This window comes from Microcaecilia unicolor, chromosome 5, assembly GCF_901765095.1.
Source record: "Microcaecilia unicolor chromosome 5, aMicUni1.1, whole genome shotgun sequence".
Taxonomy (NCBI): Eukaryota; Metazoa; Chordata; class Amphibia; order Gymnophiona; family Siphonopidae; genus Microcaecilia; species Microcaecilia unicolor.
The window spans coordinates 282,397,849-282,423,870 of record NC_044035.1 but is presented as its reverse complement, the minus strand read 5'-3'; the positions used below and the strand labels follow the sequence as shown (position 1 = coordinate 282,423,870).

The following is a 26,022-nucleotide window of genomic DNA, read 5'->3' as shown; positions in this document are numbered from 1 at the left end:
ACAAATTAGAAATAAAAATATGTAGACAAATATTGAACTGGGAACCTTGCTATGTACTGCAACAGTAGAAAAATAAAAATAGAAATGTATTTCCTTTTCTACTGAACACAATAAAAAGACATCCACTATGCACATTTCCCAAGCTAACATATTTCAATTATTAAATTCAAAATAAAATGCCTTTTCTACTTTTATTGTCTGGACATTTTAGTTTTCCATCACGTTGGTTCCTGTTTCTCTTTTCCAATTTCCTGTCTTGTGTTAATTCTTTTTCATGCGGCAGCTGTCCATTTGTCTTTTCTCCTCTCTTATTCCATTCCATCACGCCTCTGATCTTTCCACTTTAGCTCTTTCTTCCTTTTTTCGTTTCTGCCTCTGTCAACTCAAATTGCACCGTCTTTCTAACCCCTTTCTTCTTTTTACTGTTCAGATACCTATCAAATTTCCATCTCCTTCTTTCACTGACTAGCTCTCCTATTCCCCATCTCACTCCTTCCCCAGCCTTCCTTCTTAAATCTATTTCCTATTACCATGTTTCTACCCCCTAATCACTATCCTTCTCTCATTCATTTCCTTGCTGCCACCCCTCCCCAGCCTCTCCCACATAGTCCCACTATTCCCAGAGTCTCCCTCCCTCCACCCTTCTAGCCCAGCATGTGCTTCTTCTTTTTCCCCAGTATCTGTACCCTCTTTCTCCCCCCCCACCCTCGTAGCCTGACATCTCCCCTACCTCAGCATCTTCCTGCCCATTTTCTCAGCCTTCTTGCCCCCCACCCACAGTCCAGCATCTCTCCCTCACTCCCTTCTGCCCTTGTATCCAGATTTCCCTCCTTCTACCCCCTCCTGTGCAGCATCTCTCCTTCCCTCTCCTCCACCCTCATCTCAACATTGCTCTCTCTCTTTTTCCTCTTCCCTCTCTCCTGTTAAACACCATCTCTCTCTCTCTCTCTCTCTCTCCCTTGCATCCCAACTCTAACATCTCTGTCCTCCTGCAGCATCTCTCCATGATCTCTCTCCCTCCCCTCCACCACCATGTCCAACATTTCTCCCTCTCTCATCCCTCCCGTCCCTGTGCAGCATCAGGGCAACTGAGAGGAGGGGGGACAGGGGGGCAAAATTCCCCAGGCCCAGTCCAGACAAGCTTCTTCCTGGCTGCCTGCTTCTGGGTCTGTTATCTCCCCTGCTCCTGCATGCCACCTAGGACAAGGATGATTGCTTTAGTGTGATATCGTATTAATGCAATCATCCAGGTCCCAACTCCCGGCATGGATGGGAGCAGGAGAGGACAGAAGGGAGCAGGCAGGCAGAAAGAGGCTTGCTGGTGTTGGGCTTTACCTCCCCCCCCCCCCTTGTAGGAAGAGAGAGAAAGGTAAGGGGCAGGCAGGAGGGAGCAGCGGCATGAGGGGTGGGAGGCTGTGTGGTCCGGTTCTGCCCCGGTTGTGTCTATTGGCAGCCCTGTGCAGCATCTCTACCTTCCTCCCTCCACTCACTCCCTGGTCCAACATTTCTTCCTCTCTTGTTCTTTTACCCCTCCTGTGCAGCATATCTCCCCCCCTTCCCACCCCACCCTATGTCCAACAATTATCCCTCTCATCCCCTTCAATGCAGCATCTCTCCCTCCCTCCCCCCTCATGTCCTACAGTTATTCCTCCGCCCCCATATCCAACAATTATCCCTCTCTCTACCCCATCCCCGTGCAGTATCTCTCCTTCTCTTCCTCCCCTCCACCACCATGTCCAATAATTTTTCTTCTCTCCTACCCCTCCCCCATGCATCATATTTCAAAGGATTCACCAGCAGTATGCAAGAATCACTGTTGTTGCTGGTTGCTGACCTGGAAACCTTCCCTCTACCATGTTCCTCTCAGGCTGTAAACAGAAAGTTGTATCAGAGTTGGGGGGGGGGGGGGGGTCATGGCAGAGGGAAGACTTCTGGGTCAACCGGCAGTAGTGGCAGCAATTCTTATAAGCTACCAATGACCCTTTGATGACAGACACAGAAGGAGATGCAAGACAGTGGCGGGAGCATAGCTTACTCCCCAATGCCGGTGTTGTCATGGGTGCACTGCTGCTGGTGGGTCTGAGCCCAAAGGAGGTGTGCTCAAGCCCACACATGGCTACGCCCCTGTTTGAGACTCATTTTAAAGACATTTTTTCTATGCAGTTCGTCTAAGTCTCAAGGAGGCATGTTTTGGCGGGACTACGGCGGGCTTACAATTTGGACATTTTTCTTTGATAATGGAACATTCTTAAAATGTCCAGAACAAAAATTAGAACATTTTTAGCTAGACTTGTTTCAATAATGACTAAGTGCCAAAAAGGTGCCCAAACTGATCACATGACCACTGGAGTGATAAAAGCATGACCCCGTCCTACCCCCCTAAGAGATGAAAGTATCAGTACATACCAGGCTCTATGACAGCTACAGATATAATGGCCATTTCTCTTGAAGCTGCAAGCAGGTCCCTGGCTTAGCCTAGTGATCAGTGCAGTGGACTGTAGAGAAGGGGACTCAGGCCCATATCCCACTCTATCTAGTACACTTGTGGTAGAAAGTGTGAGCACCCCAAAAACCACAAAATACCTACTGAACCCACATATAGGTGACACCTGCAGGCATAAGGGCTAGTGTAGTGGTATACAATTGGGTACAGTACATTTTTTGCTCACTATTTTGTTCACCATACAATATAAGGGGTTTATGATGTGGTGTGAACCTGGGACCTTTTATGTGAAGTTCACTGCAGTGTCCCCTAGGCTGCCCCACTGCTCTGCTGGGATGTCTGTGTTGCCAGTCTAGTAAGACTGCTGGCTCGCAGACATCCCAATGGCTTGTTTGTATGTGTTTTTCCTTCAGACATTTTTTGTTTGAAAGTGGCCTTAAAAGAAAGACACAATAAGCACAAAAATACAGCAATTTCCAAACCAAAAAGACTGAGTTTTTTCTGGTTCAAAAGTGACCGTGTTTGGCACTGGATTTTTTGAACAACATATAGAAAATGCCCCTCATATGAACCACAGTCAGTGTAAGGAAATCAGGGACAGGTCTGTGCAGTCATTTAAAATGGACTTGGAAAACAGCAACTAAAAGACCCTTTTACTAAGCCGTGTCAAAAAGTGGCCTTAACGTGCAGGTCGTTTCCATGCGCTAAAACCGCTTTTTACTGTGGCCGAAAAATGGCCGATATTCCATTTTCTGATTTAATGACCATGCACTAATGTTCAATACAAAAAAGAAGCACAAAGGCTCTCAAGAATGGTATGTGGGCCTTATTTATGATCTGACAAGGGCCATGTTACGGCATGAAACCACACCTTCCTCAGGGGTCAATTCAACAAAATGCACCGAACGCATAATTAAACTCTGGAATTTGTTGCCGGAGAACGTGGTGAAGGCGGTTAGCTTGGCAGAGTTTTAAAAGGGGTTAGATGGTTTCCTAAAGGACAAGTCCATAAACCACTACTAAATGAACTTGGGAAAAATCCGCAATTCCAGGAATAACATGTATAGACTGTTTGTACATTTGGGAAGCTTGCCAGGTGCCCTTAGCCTGGATTGGCCGCTGTCGTGGACAGGATGCTGGGCTCGATGGACCCTTGGTCTTTTCCCAGTGTGGCATTACTTATGTACTTATGTACTTAAGTCTCAGAATTTCTGCCTCCAGAGTGGATTGTGAAAACACCGAGCATTATATTTTGAGTAACAAGGTCATGCGATTAGTGCTGATTTGTTGAATTGACCCCTGAGGCAGGTGTGGTTTCATGCCTGTGTCAGGTCATAAATAAAGCACACCTACCATTCTTGAGAGCCCCTTGTGCTTCTTTTTTGGATTGCTGTTGCTGTGTACTTTGAGACCCTCTCTGTTGTACAATGCATGCACTAATGTTACCATTAGCATGTGAAAACAACCACAAAAGTGGGAGAAACAGAAGGGTAGCATAATTAACAGGACACTTCCAAAGAGACCAAGGAGATGAAAAAATAAGGAATAAAACTGTTCTTCAGTGATTTTTTTTGCGGATAAGATTCTTCTTGCAGTTTTGCTCATACTTTTTCACCAACGTATCTTGTATATCCACCAATAATCAGTCTTTTAAAAGGCTTGATTTGGTTCAGCTCTACCTACTGGCATTTACCACATACAGACTCCTGAGGCAGGCGTTTATCGCCGAAACACGGTGTAGTGTCGAGTCTTATCTTCCACTTCTTTAATTTCTTTCCTTATTTTTTTGTCTCCTTGGTCTCTTTGGAAGTGACCTGTTGATCAGGCTACTCTTCTGTTTCGGCCATTAGGATACGGCCATTAACAAAAATTAGCATGTGAGCACTTACTGCCTATTTTGTAGACACTAAAGGCTCATGTGCCAATCCTGTCCTAATATAGCTGCACTAACTGAATAGTGCAGACATTACCACTCTCTGACCCCTAGACATATCTTTGCGGCAAATAAATAAATTATATTTTTTAGCACGCACACACGCGTTATGCCATTTTAAGCTGCAGTAAGAAAATGTTAGTACTTTCCGCAGTTTGATAAAAGGACACCTAAATTTGTTGTTTTATTTTGTATGAAATAAATATTTTAAAATCTAGCTTTGTTTCATTTCATTTTCAACCAAACAAAACAACTCCCCTTCAGAAATTTGTTTTTATTTCCTTACATTTCAGATACACACACACACACATATACACACACACACAAACAAACAAACAAAAGTCACCACTCATCCTTCCCCATATCCCTATCCCATCCTCCCCAAAGGGCAAGAGTTATCTTCAGTCTCTTCTTCTCCACCAGGTCTGGGCCAGATTATCCTAGGGTTAAACTGGGATAGAAGCAATCTCCAGTCTCTCCTGCACCACCAGATTCCATTTTAAAATGGCTCCAGTCTGCTAATCAGTGTAGGGGGCATTTAACACCATCTCTAGTAGTGAAACCCAGCTATCAGCAGTGGTGACAGCTATTGCACAACACAGACTTACATGCTTGCTGTCACTGTCAGCCACACCACCCACTCCTGTCTGTAATAAGCAAGTAGCTTGGTTTTATACTGTGATGGCTGGTATTAACACATGATACTATTAGCGCAAGTCCACACTAACGACTATTGCACTATAAAACTAGTGCTCGCTGCTTAAAAGGGCCTCTACGCTACTCCTTCAATAAAGGAAGTTTTCTTGTAAATTAAGTTAGGGGCAAATCCAGTGACTGTCATGTTTCTGTGGAAAGGAAGAATGGGCAGATTGGACGGCCCTGGAGGCCTTTAGCTATTTCAGCTTTTCATGAGGCTGGTTTTTCAGTACACAACAACTTGCTGATTCCTTCTGAGTTTTCTATTCTGATTGAATTCATCTACATAAATCAGCCTCAGGAAAATAACTTTCAGGGACAGTATAGTTTTTCATTTATAGTCTGTTAAAAATGTAATGAACATGGGAGGAAGGGCAGCTACACCCCTGGGAGAAAATTCAGGGGATTTGTAATTTTCTCTTTCTGCTCCTTTCACCCGAGCCCTGGAAACAGTAGCGAAAGATATTAGCACACTCTCCTAATTATCCCCTTGGCCCCTACCCCTAGCTAATGTGCATGTACCAGGCTGTAGCAGAACAGGTTAATGAACCTCCTGAAGCATAGACCCCAATATTAGAATCAGGTCAATTTCAAACCACTGCACTCTCATGGGAAACACTGAATGAGGTGTATGCTGGCCAAGATAACTATACTGTATGTATCTGGCTGCTGACAATAATACAAGACTGAGTTTCAATATGATACAATACAGTGCTTGTATTCCACTGTTTCCAGATTACTGGTTCATTGTGAATGACAACCAACGAAACCAGTTAAACCCTGGAAAGTTCTAATCATCAATCAATAAAAACAATCATAAAACCAGACCTGTCACAAAAGCCGTAGTAATCTAAATCAAATTAAAGGTTTAACATTATAGAAAATAAACAAGCTTTCAATTTTTTATACACAATCATATAGGAGTCCATTTACTGAACTGCCATAAAAAATGGCCATTTTTACCGAGCCAATTAAAAAAATTAATGTGGGAGGGGTCCTGTGGTAACCCTGTGGTAATCAATTAGCGCACACTAATGTGCATGCACTAACTGGATACCGCCTCCATGTCCACTTTCTGTGCCTCCCCTCTCACCTGCCCCTTCCCTCCTCCTCCCCCCTCCCAAATTTTAAACATACAATACTGGGCATTTAGGAGGAGATTCTATATATAGTGCTACTAAATCATGCTGAAATCAGTGCTAACTTAAGCGTATTCTTTAATCGGCACCTAGATTTAGGCGCTGAATATAGAATACACTTAGTTGATATTTCAGCGCCTAAATCTGCATGCATTCATTTACACCAACTAAAACCTGGTGTAAATACTGGAGCATAGATTTAGTTGCACTGGCCAATATTCTATAACTAGGCGCCTAAATTTTGGAACATCCATGAAATGACCATTTCCCCACCCTTTACCACTCCCCTTTATGCCTGGGAACATTAGAAGTTCGGCACACATCTTTACAGAATATGCTTAGTGAATTGTGCACCTAAATTCTAATCAGTGCCAATTAGTGCTCATTATTGCTTGTTAAGTGCTGATATCAGCACTCATTAGTGTGTTAAACTAATTAAGTTACACGTGGTATTATAGAATCTGCACCGATTTCAACACCTAAATCTAAGCTCACTATCATAGAATCTGAGGGTTAGCGTACACAGATGGCAAAACTAACATTGGACACTTCAGTGCATCCTGCATTAGGCCATTTTTGGTGCGTTAGGCATTCATTAGCTCCTAACATAGCTTAATAAAAAGGCCTCATAGTGAGATTCCATTTTATAATCAACATTGAGCTCAAATGCTTGCAACTTGGTAAAAGATCAATAAGCCAAAAAAATCTCTTGCATTTAATTTTTATTGGTGAAGGGAAATCAATCACAGCAAGGACTCTATTATGAAATAATCTATTTCACAGGGCAAAATTAAACAAAGCAAACATAGACTGGAGCCAACCATGTAATACCTTACATAGCATGGTCAGGCTCTCAAAGCAACCTGGCTTTACAAAGGAAGCCAATGTTGCTTACGAAGAAGGGGAGTCACCTGATGAAATCTATGTATACCACAAATTAGTGCAGCCATAAAACTGAAATTGAAATTTATTATTTCTAACCCACCTTTATCCAGGGCAGGGTACAAAAGAAACATATGTAATAAAAACAAAATATACATTTAAATTCTAAAGAAAAATAACAATCCACAGTTCAGCAAGGAGTCCAATACTTATCCAGCATTCTACCTCTCAAACAGGGTCATGATAAGCCTGATATAACAAAAAGTTCCTCAAGCCAATGGAGGAGGGTGAGTAGCGGAGTGCGGCAGGGATCTGTACTGGGACCATTGCTATTTAGCATATTTATAAATAATTTGGAAATCGGAACAACAAGTGAGGTGATTAAATTTTCAGATGACATGAAACTATTCAAACACATGCAGATTGTGAAAAATTGCAGGAAGACCTTAGGAAACTGGAAGACTAGGCATCCAAATGGCAGATGAAATTTAATGTAGACAAATGCAAAGTGATGCGCATTGGTAAGAATAATCTGAATCATACTTACCTGATGCTAGGATCTATTTTAGAACTCAGCACTCAAGAAAAAGACTTAGGTTTCATTGTAGATAATGCGCTGAAATCTTCTGCCTAGTGTAGCCAAAAAAGCACACAGGATGCTAGGAATTATTGAGAAGGATGCAATAAGACCAAAAATATTATAATGCCTCTGTATCGCTCCATGGTGCAACCTTACCTTATGTATTGGTCACTGTATCTCAAAAAAGATATAGCAGAATTAGAAAAGGTTCAAAGAAGATCAACCAAAAATGATAAAGGGTTGGAACTCCTCCCATATGAGGAAAGGCTAAAGAGGTTAGGGCTCTTCAGTATGGAAAAAGAGACGGTTGAGGTGGATATGACTGAGATCTACAAAATCCTGAGTGGTGTGGAGTGGGTGGAAGTGAATTGATCTTTCTCTCATTCAAAAAGTCTAAAGACCAAGGGACACTACATGGAAATACTTTCAAAACAAATAACAGGAAATATTTTTTCACTCAGAGAATAAACTCTGGAACTCATTGTTGGAGAATGTGGCAACAGCAATTAGCGTATCTGGTTTCTAAAAAGGTTTGGACAGGTTCCTGGAGGAAAAGTTCATAGTCTGTTGTTGAGATGGACATGGGGGAAGCCACAGCTTGCCCTGAGATTGGTAGCATGGAATGGTGCTACTAACTGGGTTTCTGCCAGGTATTTGTGACCTGGATTGGCTACTGCTGGAAGCAGGATACTGTGTTAGATGGACCATTGGTCTGACCTAGTATGGCTATTCTTATGTTCTTATGAATCTGGGCATTTTGCAAACATTTTGAACACTACAGACTTCATTTAACTGTCCCAACACAAGCATTTGAAACCACATTGAAACCAGTTCTAAATTAAGTTTAAAAATTAATAACTGAAAACAAGCCATTTTCAGTGTGAAATTAGTTTGTATCCTATTTATAGTCACTTCGTGAAGGCAATTAAAATAAGGGCTGCGGTATAAGTGTACTGAAATTATGAAACGGTATTGACTCATTTTCAGAATTTGGAAACTGTTCTGATTGGTTCATCTGTCTCCAGGCTCATGAAGGATAAATCAGTAGCTTTGGTTTAAGTGTCAGGAAATATTTCAGTCAGTTTTGGGATGTTGTAACATCATTCAGGACATGAGTAACTGGGAGTTCTAGGGGGTTTGAGATATCACAAAGGGGTCTCTACAGTTACCTTGGGGCCCTTTTGCTAAAGGGTAGTGTGCTAATAGAATTAGAACATGATAAAAGCTAAGAAGCCCTTAGGTATAAAATGGGCTTCTTGGCATATAGCACATGCTAATTCCATCAGCACATTTTATGTTATGTCATGTTACGAAAGCTTAGCATCTGGTCTTAACATCAAGAACCAGAATAATCCTCTAGGGGGGACAGTTAAAATAGAGCAACAATTAAAATTAAAACTATGGTTAAAAATCTATTTGTAGTACAAATTTCTGAAAGAGCAAAGTCTTACTACTCTTCCTAAGTGACAGATAAGAATGAGATAACCAAAATGTCCTGGCAAACTCTTTCAGGTGATTGGCAGCTTGAAATGCCATTGTCATTCCAAACATTTTTAGGCTTTTCCTTCCTCTTAGCAAAGGAAAGGAAAACACAGTTGGACAATTTAGTCTTCTGTCTCTTAAGAAGGCAGCAAATTGGAAATGGGAGTATAAATACTTTGGTGCCAGTCCATGTTATATCTTATCTATCTATCTATCTATCTATCTATCTATCTATCTATCTATCTATCTATCTATCTATCTATCTATCTATCTATCTAGATGGATAGCTATAGATATAAAAACAGGCCAATTTAAAAATAACTCTAGCCTCAATGAGCAACCAATGAAGTTTAACATAAAATTAAAAAATTGTGTCATATAACTAAAAATCAGGCCAACTGCTGTGCTCTGTACAGTCTGTAATCGTTTCAGTTGACCCTTGGTACAGCCCAAGTAACCAAGATTACAATAATGCAATTGTGAGATTAGGAATGCCTGCACCACAAGTTTGAATTGATCTTGTGTTAGAGCCATGTGCTAAACCTCAGCATTCTTCCCTAAGGCTGCAAGCTAATACCATGCAAATAGACTAAGGGCAAAAAATGTGTGTTACCATGGCAGAGTATACTGGATGCATAGGCACAGCTATATCTTGTGCACAAAAAATTTGTATCAGCACTCAGATATCTGCACATATGATAGAATGTTATTCTGTCCATCAAATATTTATGCATATAATATTCCAGCATATGCGCCAATGTCTACGCATGCAATCTGACGAGTGCTGATACCCATTTGCAACAGTTCAGTACACCTCCTCTCAGCTCTTTTTTTTTTTTACCCATGCTATTCGTAAAGATATAGGTCCTTATGCTCACAGCAAAGGGGAGAAATAGACATGAAAATCCTCACTAATGCTGTCACAGAAGAACGAGCTAACGTTTCACTCCTCCTCAGATCTTGCATTAAAGCTCCAGTGTTGCACTCGGCTTTCTTTTTTTCTGAGCACTTCACTGCTTTGGTGGAGAATAAGGCCCATTTTAGACAAAAAGTTGAAATCATAATTGAAACATCAAGGTCAGGATATGTACTATTCTGGTGGTATCTTAGAACAGAACACAGAGCCTGTTCTATGAAGCATGCAGCAACTGATCTATAACAAACTTCCAAGAAAGGGGAAGTGCGAACCAATCACCAAAACAGCCAGTATAAACACTGTGTTCAGTCTTACATTCTCCAAAACGTTATATATGTTTTAATATGAAAAATAGGAAGAAAAAGCCTCAGTCTTCTGATGGGTGCCTTTATACTTTTCTACCCATTCATATATCCATCACAGGCATAAAAACCTTCCAACCTTCCTATTTTTCACTCAAACTTTATTTTTAATTAACATGTTCCAAAAAAACCTTTCATTTAAAGTTTAGGGGGGGAACTTGTCTCCAGCTCCCTAACCCCCCCCCCCCCCCCCAGCATCCCCCCAAGAAAAGCCCTGGTGGCCCAGTGCGCCGCAGATCCAGCCCCCCTGACCTGGTGGTCTAGTGGCCTTCTTCCCTGCCCCCCCCCCCCCCGTACCTTTGTTGGAGGAGGGTGGTAGACTCCCTCCTCTTCCAGCAGCGCTGCCTCAAAAGTGGTGGCGTCCAGCCCTGCACAGTGCATCCTGGGATACGCTGGACAGGACTTCACACCATATAAGGGAGTTTCTTCAGCTCCCCCCCCCCCCAATTTATGTTGGGGGGGTCAGGAGGACCAATCGTTTGGGCATTTATACATACAAATTAGTGCACACCATCTTCATTGTCCTTTCACAATAGGTTAGTTAAGATGATCCTGGCTTACGATATTTGCCTATACAGATTTCAATATGTAGTCTACAGTACTGGAGTCTTAATGGAGTTCCCCAGGCTCCTCTGAGGAAACTGAGCAGATCTCAGCCCTCCATCAGCTCCAAGAGAAGAAACTGAGCTTCTTCCTGCAGACACACTTCCAGCAGCTTCAGAAGGTGTGGGTGATCAAATTGGCTTTATTTAATAGGAAAAAAAAGGAAATGAGAAGTGGCAAGAAATCAGGAATAGAATGTGTCTGAGCCATGAAACAATGCAAATGATTCTGCAGGGAAAGAAATGAATTACAAAATTCTGACCACAAACCATAGAAACTTGGCCAATAGAAGGAAAAGCATCTCAGAATACAAAGTACATTTTGGCCAAATGTAATCTGCATATATTTTATTTTTTAAATCTATTTTTAGTTTATATTCAAATCACGTTCACCTGGTTCCAGTGTTTCCCCTAGAGTTAAAGTAAATGCAAACATTGCTAATAACCACGCATCTTCTTTCCCCTTACCAACATACACCTCCAAAATAAATTGTTTTTTTCTTCATTACAAAGGTAGAAAGTGAGGTTGGTTGATAACAATGTTCCCTCTAAGGACTGATGGCTTGTGTACAACATTTTCAATTCATTTGCAAAAATGTCCACTCACCTATTTTGTGAGCACTTCTGTGCAGCAGAAGCTCTGGATTAAAAATCATAATTGGAGAAATATTAATGTTTTTATGAATATATTAAGTTTAAAGTAATATCATTTATGTCTTACTTAACAGGAATTAAAAACACACAAAAAAAAACCCAGGAAAGCAAGTCAGAATTGTGATTGAAAGCCAATTGAGGACCAGATTTTTAAAACAGCAGTGTAAAGAGAACATTGTTAAACTTTAATAATGATAGTGTCACCAGCAATGTATGATGAATATTATAGTGTCGATCTATAATGGGACCAGAACAGCCAACTTAACAGAGTGTCAGTTTAAGCTCAGTAATCGCCCAGCTGCTAAAATGAGTCAGATGTAAATAGCTCAGTTTCTCTGTGCTGCTTTTTAACAACTAATTGAAATGCCTCAGTGTTACATGTTCTTGTGTGTACTATGTTTTTCTGTGTGAGCAGGGTTCATGCTCTATGTGCTTGCACACGTGCTCAGCTTAGAAGGAACACTAGTCAACAAGAGCACAGCTTCTGACTGTCTCGGTAAATAAATATTGGGGTCCTTTTACTAAGCTGTTCTTAAAGGCGACCTACACAATGACTAGCATATGGGTTCACAGCTGTAAAATGGCAGAGTTATTATTTCCTCAAATAATGACCAGGTGCTAATTCCCCAATTACAATGTGGCCATTAGGGCATGAGCCCTTACCAACAGTTATTTAGTGGGTGGAAAGAGCTCACTCACTAACCATGTAGTAGACATGTAGCAATGTAGCTGCGCTAAGCAATTAGCGGTGGACACACCTACTCTCCACCCCCCAAACACACCCCCAATGCTAAAAATGAAAAGTATTTTTTTGGTTGGCATCCCAATATTTTTATTGGGACGCTTTAATATGGCTGAGCTGCCCGGGCTCCTCACAAGCTTGAGTGGGTTGCAGCAGCGGGTGAAGGGTAATGCATGTCTGGTTGAGATGGACCAATGAGGAGAGGGTAAAATATGCTGGGGTCTGCGCATGCCATTGGTGGGTTCAGTTTGGTGAGGAGCACGGGCAGTTCAGCGTGCTCCCACCCACCCTTCCTGGTTTGTTGGATGGAGGTTTTTGTCAGGTTTGTGAGATCGTATTTTGGGAGTTGTGTTTTTTTTCAGGTTTGGGAGGTGGATAAGAGGGAGGGTTTGTCGCAGTGTTGGTGCTTACCATGCTTACTAAAGAGACCCCATTGTATGAAAAATGAAGGGTTCTCAATGAGGTCTGTAATGGGCTGGTTGTAAGTGGTTTCCACAGCCCAATTTTGTAGGCCCATTTGGCTCATAATTGGAACAGCATATCTGATATTATTAGAGTTGCCAGATTGCCATCCATGCCTATCTGTAAGGATGAAAGACAGTTTAACATCTTTAGATCTTGAGGATGGTTGTGACTGATTTATCTTCATCAACTTGTTCATGCTTAATGGTGACTGAACAGATGCCCCTGCAAATTTTCTAGCTGCACTCATTGAAGGTCATCTGAAGTAGAGCACAATGCTCCAGAGAACCCAATTTAAGTCAGGGCACTCACCTCATCAAACGGGCTTATTTCAGAAACTCAGCCTTTTCTAGGTCAGTGGCTCATTTCCTTAGAGTCTTGTAAGAAAAGAATACAATTAGATAATCATGTTAAGACAGAAAACCACCAGGAGAGATTGATACTGAAAGAGTTTGCCTGGTAAATTTTGGAGTTATTCAAACAAAAAACCTTTGCAGTTTAAATGCTCCCCACCCCAAGCACAAAAATGTATTTGGATAACAAGACAGCCCTGGGGGTATGGTTAAATTTAACTGGTCAATACTGATATTCAGCACTGATCAGCTAAATATTTCAGGTTAGTTGGATATATTCTAAAGTACAGTAATACAGTGAAGAAAGCTTGCCAGGATCCCATTAAGGGTCAGTGTTAGAAAGAACATTTGAATGGTGTCCTCTCAAGTTCAATTTTCTACCACTCAGTCTAGCCTCAGACATAGCACTCAGTGAGAAAGTGTTTTGTCACAGCTCATTTTTAGATCAGGCACACTGAAGTTAAATAAATGAAGGATGTTTCACATGTAAAAGTCTCTTTACATGCCTAATAGGGACTTTATAAAATTACTCCAGGAGTTAATGTATGTAAAACTATGCATCGTGCTAAGAGAATGAGTATTTTGCATGATCTGTGTGTAGGTATGTTCCTGGATAGAGTCATGATTTACACATGTTGTTTGCAAAATATGCATGTACATGTGTGGTTTATGGTTTTTTTTTTATCTATATTCTGCCTGAGTGCTAGGTATATTAGAAAAATAATGTACATAATCAAATAATTTTAAAAACAAAATGCCATAAAATACAAGAGTTAGCCAGGAGCTCTTGCTGCCTCTTCAATGGCAGTAATTCTCCTCTCCCGAATGGCGACATGATAAGTGAAATCTTACTGCATGGCCATTTCTTTTTTTGACCTTTTTACCCACTGCGGTAAAAAGGGCCTCTGGTATGGCAAAAATCCGCCGCTAGTTCAGGGCTTCTTTTACTGCAGCTTGGTAAAAAGACCCCAAACGAGAAAGAACAAGTGGCAAATACAAAACTACAATGGGAAATACCAAATGTTACTCCAGGACCTATTCATTGATCAAAACCAGACACATAAATGATTAAAGAAACTTAAGGATGAGCAATTGATAGTTGTATCCCAGGACGGTGGATTACGGATGAAATGGTTCAAAGTGAGCATAGAAAAAAACTGATACAACAGATATCGGCAAATTCTGTATGAAACAGCTGGAAATGGTTACACATCTTGTAGCTGGCTGTGAATTTCTGATGGCAGAAACTTTCCATACAGAAAAGAACAATAAGTTTCATCTGATGGAAAATTTGTAAACATTACAGCATTGCTGTACCAGAAAAGCATTGGGATCACGACTCTGTGAGAATTATGGAAAATGAAAAGTTTATGATCACTTGGGACATTCTTATTCCAACCAATAAAAAGCTGGATGCTAGAATACTGCTCATAGTGGTGAAGGAGGTAAACACAACAACAGCAATGATAGTCGAGGTATCATTGCCAAGTAATTATTCTGTAAATCATGTAGAGAGGAAGAGAAGATCCTCAAGTACCCAAAAAAATGCAGTTGGAGACCAAGAAAATGTGGTAGAAACATATAGAAATATTTCCCAACATTTTCGGTGCATCAGGCTTGATTAAAAGGAATGTGCAAACTCATCTTGATAGGCTGCCTATACATGATACATTGAATGAACTTCAGATGGAAGATCTCATTTTCATAATGCAAGTACTACAGTGTTAGCATTAAAATTTATAGCTACTGTTCGATCAAAAATTTTAATTATGATTAAATGGTCAATTTTTTTAAATGCAATTAATCACTTTTTATATTGTAATCTTGAAGATTCCTTAAGAGCATCCACCCTCCTCCAGATGCCCCCCCAAAGCATCCACCATCCTCCAGAAGCCCCCTCCCAAAGCATCCTCCCCCCTCATGAAGCCCCCTAAAGCAGTGGTTCCCAAACTGTGTGCCGCAGCAAACTCTCAGGGGTGCTGCAGCATTTTTTCCCACTTCTCCAGCTTGGGAAAAGAACACTATCCACATCCTCACCCCGAGACCGGGATGGAAGCTGCACAAAGAAAATAGCATCATGGAGCCTATTTGGAACCCATGCATGTGCTCAGTTAGTGTCTGCCGGTCCCACTTCTCTCTCACCTCAGAAGCTGCACCAGAGGAGGCATCACTGATGGAGTTCTAGCATGCAGTGGAGCTCCAAGGCCCTGTGCTCACATTTTCAATCAAACCGGCATGGAAAAGGGAAGACTGGGGGGACATTATGGACAGAAGAGGCAAGGTGCATAGGGAGATTGGGGGAGGGGTCACACTGAGCATGGAGAAATGAGGGTAGTGGAGATCGGGGGGATACACTGGGCACTGAAGAAGGTGGGAAAGGAAGATTGAAGGGGCATGCTGGGCATGAGGAGGGGACAAGGGGAGATCAGGGGACATGCTGGGAATGGAGGAAGGTGGGAAAGGAGATTAGAGTGACACACTGGGCAAGGAGCAAAGTGGGAAAGGGAGATCTGGATGACATGGACACAGAGGAAGGTGGGGGGAGGAGAGATTGGGGAGGAGGGAGGTGGGAGGGGAGATTGAAGAAGAACGCTGGGCACAGAGGAAAGTGGGAAAAGGAGATTGGGGGGAACATGCTGGATATGGTGAAAGGGGAGATTGGGGACATGCTAGGCATGGAGGAATATGGGAGGGAAAATGGAAGGTCATGCTGGGCAAGGAGGAGGTGAAAAGAGAGATTGCGGCAACATGCTAGGCACAGAGGAGTGAAGGTGGAATGAAAGATCAGGGGGGAGGTGCTGGAGGGAAGGAAGGTGGAAGGATAGATCAGGGGAGATGCTGGACAGGAGGGAAGGTGGAAGGAAAAACCTTGGAGAGATGATGGGCAAGAGGAAGGGAAGACAGGAGAGATACCTGGCATCAATGGAAAGGAAAGAGAAGAGAGGGGAGATGTTAGAAAGTGGTGTGGGAAAGAGGGAGGGCAGAGGCTGGATGAAAGTGGGGAGAGAGGGAGGGCAGACACTGGGTGGAAATGAGGAAGAGAAGGAGGGCAAGTGTGGGAATGCTGGTGTTGGTGGCTGAAGTATGCCACCAATTTGCTCGCTGTACAAGCAGCATGAAGTTTGGGCCTCGCGGAGTGGACTTCTTCAGTTGGAGGGACTCAAGCATCCCTACCAGCAAAGGTAAGACTCAATGCTGTTGGGGTCGGGGGTGGGGCATGCTGTTGGGGGTGGGGCAGGGAGACCTGAGAGGAAATGTGGCACCTAGGGGTGCCGTGACCCATAGGTTTGGGAACCACTGCCCTAAAGCATCCAACCTCCTCCTGATTCCCCTTCTAGCATTTATCCTCCTCCAAAGCCCTCCCCCAGAGCACCATCATGAAGACGCTACTCGAACATCAACCTTCCTCCTGATATAGAAGTGGGCCCATATGGAGAGATTCTATATATGGCAACTAAAAAAATCAGTGCTGAAATCAGTGCCGATTAAGCATATTCTATAATCGACACCTAGATTTAAGCGCCGATTATAGAATATGCTTAGTTGATATTTCAGTGCCTACATCTACATGCGTCCATTTACACCAACATAAATGTGGTGTAAATCCCGGCGCTTAGATTTAGGCGCACTGGGCCATATTCTATAAGTAAGCGCATACATTTTGGAATGCCCATGAAACGCCCATTTCCCCACCCATAACCACGGCCCTTTTTGCTAGCACACATTAGAAGTTCGGTGCACATCATTACAGAATATGCTTAGCGAGTTGTGCGCCTAAATTCTAATCAGTGCCAATTAGTGCTCATTATTGCTTGTTAAATGCTGTTGTCAGCACTCATTAGCTTATTAAGCCAACTGAGTTGCACACATTTTTATAGAATTGGTGCCGATCTCTAGGCACACTATATAAAATTGGTGGGATAGTGGCTAACCGGCTATATCACGTGATACAACCTGCTCACTGTAAATATTCTGAGCTTCGCCGGCTAAGTTTAGCGGCCAAAGTGAACCACCTAAATAACAGTCCTATCTTTGGCCGCCATAAACTTAACCAGCCAGCACTGAATGTTAACTTGACCAGTTAAGTTTATGCCGGCCAAACAAAAAAACCTGGATAATCAATGCCGGTTATCGGAAACGGCCCAGCATTGAATATTCAGGCCTGGCATTGAATATCCAGGCCCAGCATCGATTGTGGGACCTAGTCAGCCTGCCTCCTGCAGGCTGAATATTGGTCAGACAATGACCCTCACCACTAAGAATACCTATTCTCTTCTAAATTCATTGGGGCTGATATTCAGCTGACAGGAGGCAACCTGCATAAGTGCATAAGCAAACACCACCGTTGCAAAGGCTTTGAAGGAAACAACACCACTTCCTTATCAAGGCCCTCCCTGATGATGTCACACTCCCTAGACCTAGGCAAAAGCACACTGACCCAGAGAGGCCCAACCCACACCAATGCAACACCGTGAAGCACTTGAAGCCAGTACACCCAAAGAGAGGTAGAGCTAACTCAGTCCACCCACACAGCTGTAGTAAAGTAAAACAATTAACCCCATGCTACTGGAAGCTGCCAGCACAGAGAGACAGAGCCAGCTCAGAAAGGACAGCCAAAAGAAACAGGAGCCAGCTAAGAAGCTGACCCCCAGGAAAGAGGTAAGTTTGAGAGGGGTTCTGACCCCAATCATAACAGCACCTCCCCTTCAAGGCTCCCGTGTCCCCACGGGAGCTCCAGGTCTCAAAAGACAATTTAGGTCTCCATGGGTAGCTGTGATGAAATCTCCCAATGGGTTTCACAACATAAATCTGGGCAGCTGGGCAGGACGTGACAAGGACATCTGGAACTAGGAAACCAGAATGGCTTTGGCCGCCACGAGGCTCTTTAGAATGGCTGCTAGGCAGGATCAGAGTCTTGGATGCAACAAGTGGCGTCCAATTCAACAGGAACCCTCTCCCTAAAGAGTCCACAACTTCCTTGACCTCCTGGCACTCCACTGTAGCAGCCAGAACTGGGCTAGAGCCAACACTCATCCTGGAATCTGAAGCCGGGCAAGAACTCGAACTGGACTTCAGACTAGACCTTGCCCCTTGGCTGGAGCTGGAACTCAGAAGGAGTTCAACATCTTGGCTGAAATGGGAACTCGGAGTAGACTCAGCATCTTGCCTGAGACTGCAACCTGGTCCGGCCTCAGCATCTTGGCCGGAACTGCCACTCAACTCGGACTCAGCATCTTGGCTGGACTCGGTACTCAGCATAGACTCAGCATCTCGGCTGGCACTGGAACTCGCTCCGGACTCAGCATCTTGACCGGGACTGCAACTTGACCCGGACTCAGCATCTTGCCTGGAACTGGAACTCCAACTTGACCCGGACTCAGCATCTTGGTCAGGACTGCAACTTGACTCGGACTCAGCATCTTGGCCGGGACTGCAACTCCAACTTGACCCGGACTCAGCATCTTGACCGGGACAGCAACTCTCACCGGACTCAGCATCTTGACCGGAACTGCAACTCAATTCTGAGTCAGCATCTCGGCTGGACTCTGCAATCGGTGTAGACTCAGCACACATCGTGGACTCGTCATCTCGGCTGGGCTCTGCACTCGGTGTAGATTCAACACTCATCGTGGACTCATTGTCTCGGCTGGGCTCTGCACTCAGTGCAGACTCAGCACTCATCATGGACTCATCACTCGGTGTAGACTCAGCATCCCGGCTGGGACTGCAACTCGATCCAGACTCAGCATCTTGACTGGAACTACAACTCGCTCCAGACTCAGCGTCTTGACTGGAACTGCAACTGGCTCCAGACTCAGCATCTTGACTGGAACTGCAACTCGATCCGGACTCAGCATCTTGACTGGAACTGCAACTTGACCCGGACTCAGCATCTTGACTGGAACTGCAACTCCATCCAGACTCAGCATCTTGACTGGAACTACAACTCGATCCAGACTCAGCATCTTGGCTGCCACTGCTGCAACTTGGAGTGGACACAGCATCACGGCTGGCCTCAGCACCCGGGGTAAACTCAGCCCACAGCGTGGATTCAGCATCTGGACCGGGACTGGCACTTAGTCCGGGACTACTAAGCCACCTTCTTTCAGCTTGGGCCTCAGGAGTATCCCACAGGGCTGGATCCGATAGGAGTTGGAAGCGGTAAAAGAACAGCTTGGTAGAGGGATCAATAGCAGAAACTGGGTTTTCTTCGAACCCAAGCCAGGCGACACGCTTCCTCTCTGCTGCAGCTTCAGGGGTATCCTTCAAGGCTGGATCAGACAAAAGTGCAACCCGGTACTCCTGGAGTGTCATAAGCAGATCCAGATCAAAAATTGGGTTGGAACTGGGATCCAAACTGGTACTAGGAGGCTTGGTTTGAAGCGCCACTCGAACGGGACTCAGAGACTTGCCTGGAAGCACAGCTTGGACTGGACTTGGAGACTCAATTACCAGCCCCACTCGGACTGGAATAGGAGGCGCAGTCAGCGTTTCTCAGACTGGACTCCGAGGCTTGCGTGGAGGCACCACCTGGACTGGCACCAGAGGCTCGGTGAGAAGCCCCCCCCTTCGGACTGGAATCGGAGGCTCGGTCAGCAGTGTCCCATGGACTGGACTCTGAAGCTTTAGTGGAAGCGCCACTTGAACTGGCATTGGAGGCTCGGTCAGAAGCGTCCCTCGGACTGGACTCTGAAGCTTGGCTGGATGCGCTGCTCGGACTGGATTCAGAGGCGTGGCTGGGCGCGCTGCTTGACCTGGATTCAGAGGTTTGGCTGGGCGCACTGCTGGGACTGGACTGGACTCCAGCTGAGCCCATAGCGTAGAATTCCCCAGACGTCTCCTCTTAGCGACAGCTTCAGGAGTATCCCACAAAGCTGGATTCAAGACAAGGCTGCGGCAATACTCTGAGAGCGTGATGTAAGGGTCAATGTCCGAAACCGGATTTTCAACGATCCCAAGCAGCCGGACACGTTTTCTCTCAGCTGCCGCTTCAGGGGTCTTCTTCAAAACAGGATGAGACAAAAGTTTCCCACAATACTGACGAAGAGTCATAGAAGGATCAAGCACAATGACGGAGCTGGACCCCAGCTGGGTCAGCTGGGCGGGGGTTCTTGCCGGGCTCATGGCCTTTGCAATCTGTCAGGTTCTCAGGTTCAGAGCCCGCGGGGCTGAGCTCTGGAGCAAACGTGAGCCCTTGGGCTGCTGACGAGGAGCGACAGCAGCAGGCAAAACCCACCAACCAACGCTGGGCAAGCACACCGACACCGGCAGGGACTGCAGGCACCGCCCAGCGAGCCGGAACACACGGACTGGAACATGGGACTGGAACACTGGACTGGAATCCCCCGGACAGGAGGACACAGGACTGGAACACTGGACTGGAGCACATCGGACTGGTCCACACAGCTTCACCTGCACTTAGCTACTAAGCCCCCCAGGAGTTGAGCTCCTGGGTTCGAGTAGCCGGCAGGACTTACCGGATACCGGATGACACAGGGACCAGGACAGGAAACAGAAGAGACAGCAATGCTCCAAGGAACTGGACTAACCAGGGCACTCCTAGGCCTACACTAACAAAAGGACTTCCTAAGCCCTATACTAAACAGGAGCTCCTAAGCCCTAAACTAACAGAGCAGGGAACTAAACACAAAGCTAACACAGGTGCTACTAAACACTAAACACACAGCAGAAGTGCTACCACACACTACAAAGGAAAGCAGGGAAGCTACACACCTACGCAGAACAGGTGCTTCCTAAGCACTACACTAACAAGCTAAACACAAAACCAACAAGCTTCCTAAGCACTACTCTAGCAAGCTAGCTACAAAACTAACAAGGTGCTTCCCAAGCACTACCCTAGCAAGCTAGACACAAAACTAACAAGGTGCTTCCTACAGCACCAAAACCCAAACAGCAAAGACTGCAATGCTCCCAAAAGCACAAACACCAGAAGTACTTCTAACAGTAACAGAGCTTCCAAAGCCCTACACACAGCAATGCTTCCAAAACCAAGAGGGAAAAGCAGGGGAACCACAAGGGAAAAGCAGGAAAGCTAAACACACAGACACCAGTGCACACTGCACTAACACTAACCTGGACCTTAGCAAAAGTAAGCAGGAAAACTAGACACAAAGTCAAAAGTGCACACTGCACCACCCTACCTAAAGCAAACACCACCGTTGCAAAGGCTCTGAAGGAAACAACACCACTTCCTTATCAAGGCCCTCCCTGATGATGTCACACTCCCTAGACCTAGGCAAAAGCACACTGACCCAGAGAGGCCCAACCCACACCAATGCAACACCGTGAAGCACTTGAAGCAGTACACCCAAAGAGAGGTAGAGCTAACTCAGTCCACCCACACAGCTGTAGTAAAGTAAAACAATTAACCCCATGCTGCTGGAAGCTGCCAGCACAGAGAGACAGAGCCAGCTCAGAAAGGACAGACAAAAGAAACAGGAGCCAGCTAAGAAGCTGACCCCCAGGAAAGAGGTAAGTTTGAGAGGGGTTCTGACCACAATCATAACACCTAGATGGCCAAGGGGTAATAGGGGTAATCAGGGAAGACAAAGCCATAGCAGAGAGATTACATGAATTCTTTGCTTTGGTCTTCACCGAGAAAGATTTGGGAGAGAAACCGGTGCCGGAAATGGTACTCAAAACTGACAAGTTGGAGAAACTGAATGAAATCTCTATAAACCTAGAGGATGTAACGGGGCAATTTGACAAACTGAAGAGTAGCAAATCTCCTGGACCGGATGGTATTCATCCCTAATGATAGAACTGAAAAATGAACTGGCGGAACTATTATTAGTAATATGTAATTTATCTTTAAAATCAAGCATGGTACCGGAAGACTGGAGGTTAGCCCATGTAACGCTGATATTTTAAAAGGTTCCAGAGGGGATCCGGGAAATTATAGACCAGTGAGCCTTACATTGGTGCCGGCCAAAATGGTAAAAATTACAAAGCATATTCAAAAGCACAGATTAATGAGACAAAGCCAACATGGATTTAGTGAAGGGAAATCTTCCCTCACTAATCTATTACATTTCTTTGAAGGGGTGAACAAACACGTGGATAAATGCGGTTGATATTGTGTATGCACATGAATAACTTTATAAAATTATGAGGGTGGCAGAGGATGAATAGGGAGGGAGTTAGGTTGGGAAATATTGAGAGGTAATGCAGTGGCGTAGCCACGGGTGGGCCCAGGTAGGCAGGGGCCCACCCACTTTTGCTTTGGGCCTACCCAGTGGCAGCGCACATCATTAGTGTAGCTGGCGGTGATTCCTGGGCCCTGCTAGCTGACGAGTCCTCTCTAGAGTTTTCTCCCCTGTCAGTCTCAACCTCGAAGCAGTCAGCAGCACATTTTCACCTGCCAACACAGGCACTCTCCCCCCCCCCCCCCCCCCATGCATGCTCAGTTCAATTGGCATCCTAACGCATGTGTGCATGATGCATGCTGGTTGAACTAAGCATGCACGGGAGCCTGGAGTCGGGCAATGTTGGTGTCAGTGGCTGCATACGGGCTGCTAACAGCCACGAGGATGAGACTGCTTGGAATTCTTCAGCTTGCGGGGTCCAGAATCCCCGCCAGCCAAAGTATTTCTTTTTAATGCTGTGGGGGCAGGCGAGGGGGAGTAACAGGCAGAGAGGAAATGCAGGTCACTCTCTGGTCCATCCAATAACTGAGGTGTGGCTACGCTACTGGTACCTGTTAACATGTATATTCAAGGGTTGGTTTTTGTGAAATCTTTTTGTTGTGCTGTCATTTTTAATAAATTAAAAGAAAATTACCTCCTTTGTGTTCTACAGATTTCTGTTTCTCAAACATCAGGGGTTCCTATCACCTGTTGCTTAAAACCTGGCACTAAATTTAGCAAGTACAACAGCAGGTGTATTAGCATAACTAAGATACAGCTTTTTAGAGCTCAATGATGAAGAACTAGGGAAGGCTGCAGTTTCCTGGAAGCCCATCATTTAGAGGAGACACAAGTCAGCAAATTTGTAAATGCACCTTAATTACCCTCACCAAAATTACTCCTGCCAAGCAGAGACTAGAGGAGAGCAATATAGCACCAAGAGGTCCAAGATCGAGCAGCAAGACGTTTGTAACAGACATATAAACACATGGATATATACAGAAAGATGTACACATACCCCTCTCCAGGCACAAACACACACCCACAAAGACAGTTGTTTATAGACACACACATTTCCTCATACTCATCCCCATATACCAGTGGCGTACAGGACATCAGACTCAGAAACAGAATGAAGCCTTGCGCTGGAAGAAGAGGACCTCGGCTGGCGGGGGTTGGGGTCCCCCGCCAGGAAAGGTAACCCATGGCGATGGTGGAGGCGGGGGAGGGTTGGCGGCGGGAGGGGGGTCGAGAGGGTCGTTGGCAGGGGGGTCAAAGTTGTTGTTGGTGGTGGTGGCGGCGGCGTGGGGGGGTCAGTGGCGCCAGGGGGAGGGGGGCTAAAATGTGCCCCCTCACTTCGGGCTCTGGACCCCCCTCCCGCCGAAGTCTGGCTACGCCCCTGCCATGTACACACAGAGGCTTTTAAAACTCGATAGTGAACTGCAATATGCTGAGAATGTTCTCATAATCAGTTTGCAGTCTGAATCAAATTAACATCTTAAAAGTGTTGCATAAACAGTGAGAATTACTGTATCAGTGGAATAGTGAAAAAACATTTTACATGCAGTTTCAAAGGATGTGTGTAAGAAGATCCTATAATCATCAGGAAGGCAGATGATGTTGTCAAAGGTAGATTTGTCTTGCCACACTGAGTATTTAGAGTAAATGGTAATTCACCTGAAATACCAATACTAGTACAGCAGTACATATGAAAAGGGTAGGAATGCTACTGCAGCATTGTACTGTCTGAAGATTAACATTGATACTATAGGGGTCAATTTTCAAAATTATTTAAATGGCTAAGAGGGGCTGCTGAAAATGCCCAGTTAGCACCTAAGCTGAAGCTGAACATTTTGTGAGCATTCTGGAGGCAGAGTTGGCACTTAGACGGTTAAGTGCTGATAATCAGCTGTTACCAGCTAACACAAAATGCCTAGCCACCTGCCTGGGGTTACCCCGCAGCTACTTAGTGGGTGTATCCCCAGCACAGCTCAGGTCCGCCTGCAACTGCCACTTGTGCTCTACACTAGCACCCTCCTCCCACCGACTGAGTCACAACCACCTCTGGGTGAGTCTCCAGCTCTCAAATTATCCCCAGTGATTTCTAGATTCCTGGGGCCACACTCCCAGTGGTCCCACAGTTCCAAGAAAGCACTCACAGACCCAACACACAAACCACCAGGACTCTCAGTCCAAACAGGCAGAGACAATAAACAGTTGTTTAATGTCTTAAAAATATATTGAACAATGAACAAAAAATGTGCAATCAACAAACAATAACAGGTAACTAAAATATGGATCAATTATACCACTAACTAAATATTTGTTTAATTCCTGGGAAGATCGGGACATATAACTGTTGTTTACTGAGCCTCAGCAAAGAGCACCTGATCTCTTTTCTTCCTGGCTAAGACTGAAGGCAAAACAGTACACTCTAAAGGAAATGAGCTCCTGGGCCAATCAGAGCCCATCATTAAGATTTCAAATATATACTGCTTCTTGCTTCCTGTTTGTGTTAAACTAAAGAAAACAACATTCAGGGGCCATTTTACTAAGCAGCGTAAGTGTCTACACGCCCAATGTGCGCCAAAATGGAGTTACTGCCTGACTACCATGTGGGGAGGTTTCTGCTCATTTTCATTTGCCAACAACATGAAATAACATAGTATATGTTGATGAAATTTCCTATGCAACAGAAAAGAGGGAATCCAAAGCACAGGAAAACAAGCCAAGCCAAAAAAGCACATTGAGCCTCCAAGAGTGGGTTGTCATCCAAATTTTAATGAGACACCCAACATGGACAGTGTTTCAGCAGTGTCTGCATCAGGAGTTGTCAATATTGGCAATACGGGATAGATCATTTCTTCCGTCCTTTCAATCTCAGTGCATAATTCCAACCTGTATAAACATAAGAGCAGTGTGACATTACCTGCTGAGATTGAAAGGACAGAGGATATCATCTAGACTGTTTTGCCAATATCGATGACCCCTGACACAGACATACCGCTGAAACAAGACCATGTCGGGTCTCCATTAAAGTTTGGATTACAACCCACTCTTGGAGGCCCACTGTGCTTTTTTGGCTTGGGTTGAAATTTCCTATGTCATTTCAAGTGAATGCATATCCTTAATAGTACTGTTAACATAGCAGAGTACTCTATGGGAATTGACAGCGGTGTACCACTGTAGTACAACACTATCCCCATGATTCATGGATCCAGATCTGCCCATAAACTAATCAATTAGGTACTAACAATCAATTATTGGAGTTAACAAGCACTTAGTTGGCAGTTATTAGGAGTTATGTGCGCATCTGCCCTACACTCTATCCTCTAACATGTACGCCTGAATGTCATAACATGCCTATAAAGGGGGCATGGCCATGGAAGAGGGTGAGGGGTGCTCTCAGAAATTAGGCACCATGCTATAGACTACCTGCATTTGTATCCGTAGCTGCCACCAGTTGAGTGCCAGCATTTGCACCAGCCTTTGGCAGGTGTAAGTGCTTGTGCACAAAGGGGGTCTTTTACTAAGTTGCTAGTGGGCGTCTCGGCATTTACTGACAGTTGATTTCTGCTGCAAGCTATAAACCTTACTGCGGCTCAGTAAAAGACCCAACAAAGTTAGGTG

The 26,022-nt window shown here is 44.5% G+C and overlaps 1 pseudogene; it reads right to left on the bottom strand.

Moving 5' to 3' along the window:
* LOC115471344 overlaps positions 1-26,022 on the bottom strand; it is a 111,137-nt pseudogene that overhangs the window by 3,079 nt on the left and 82,036 nt on the right.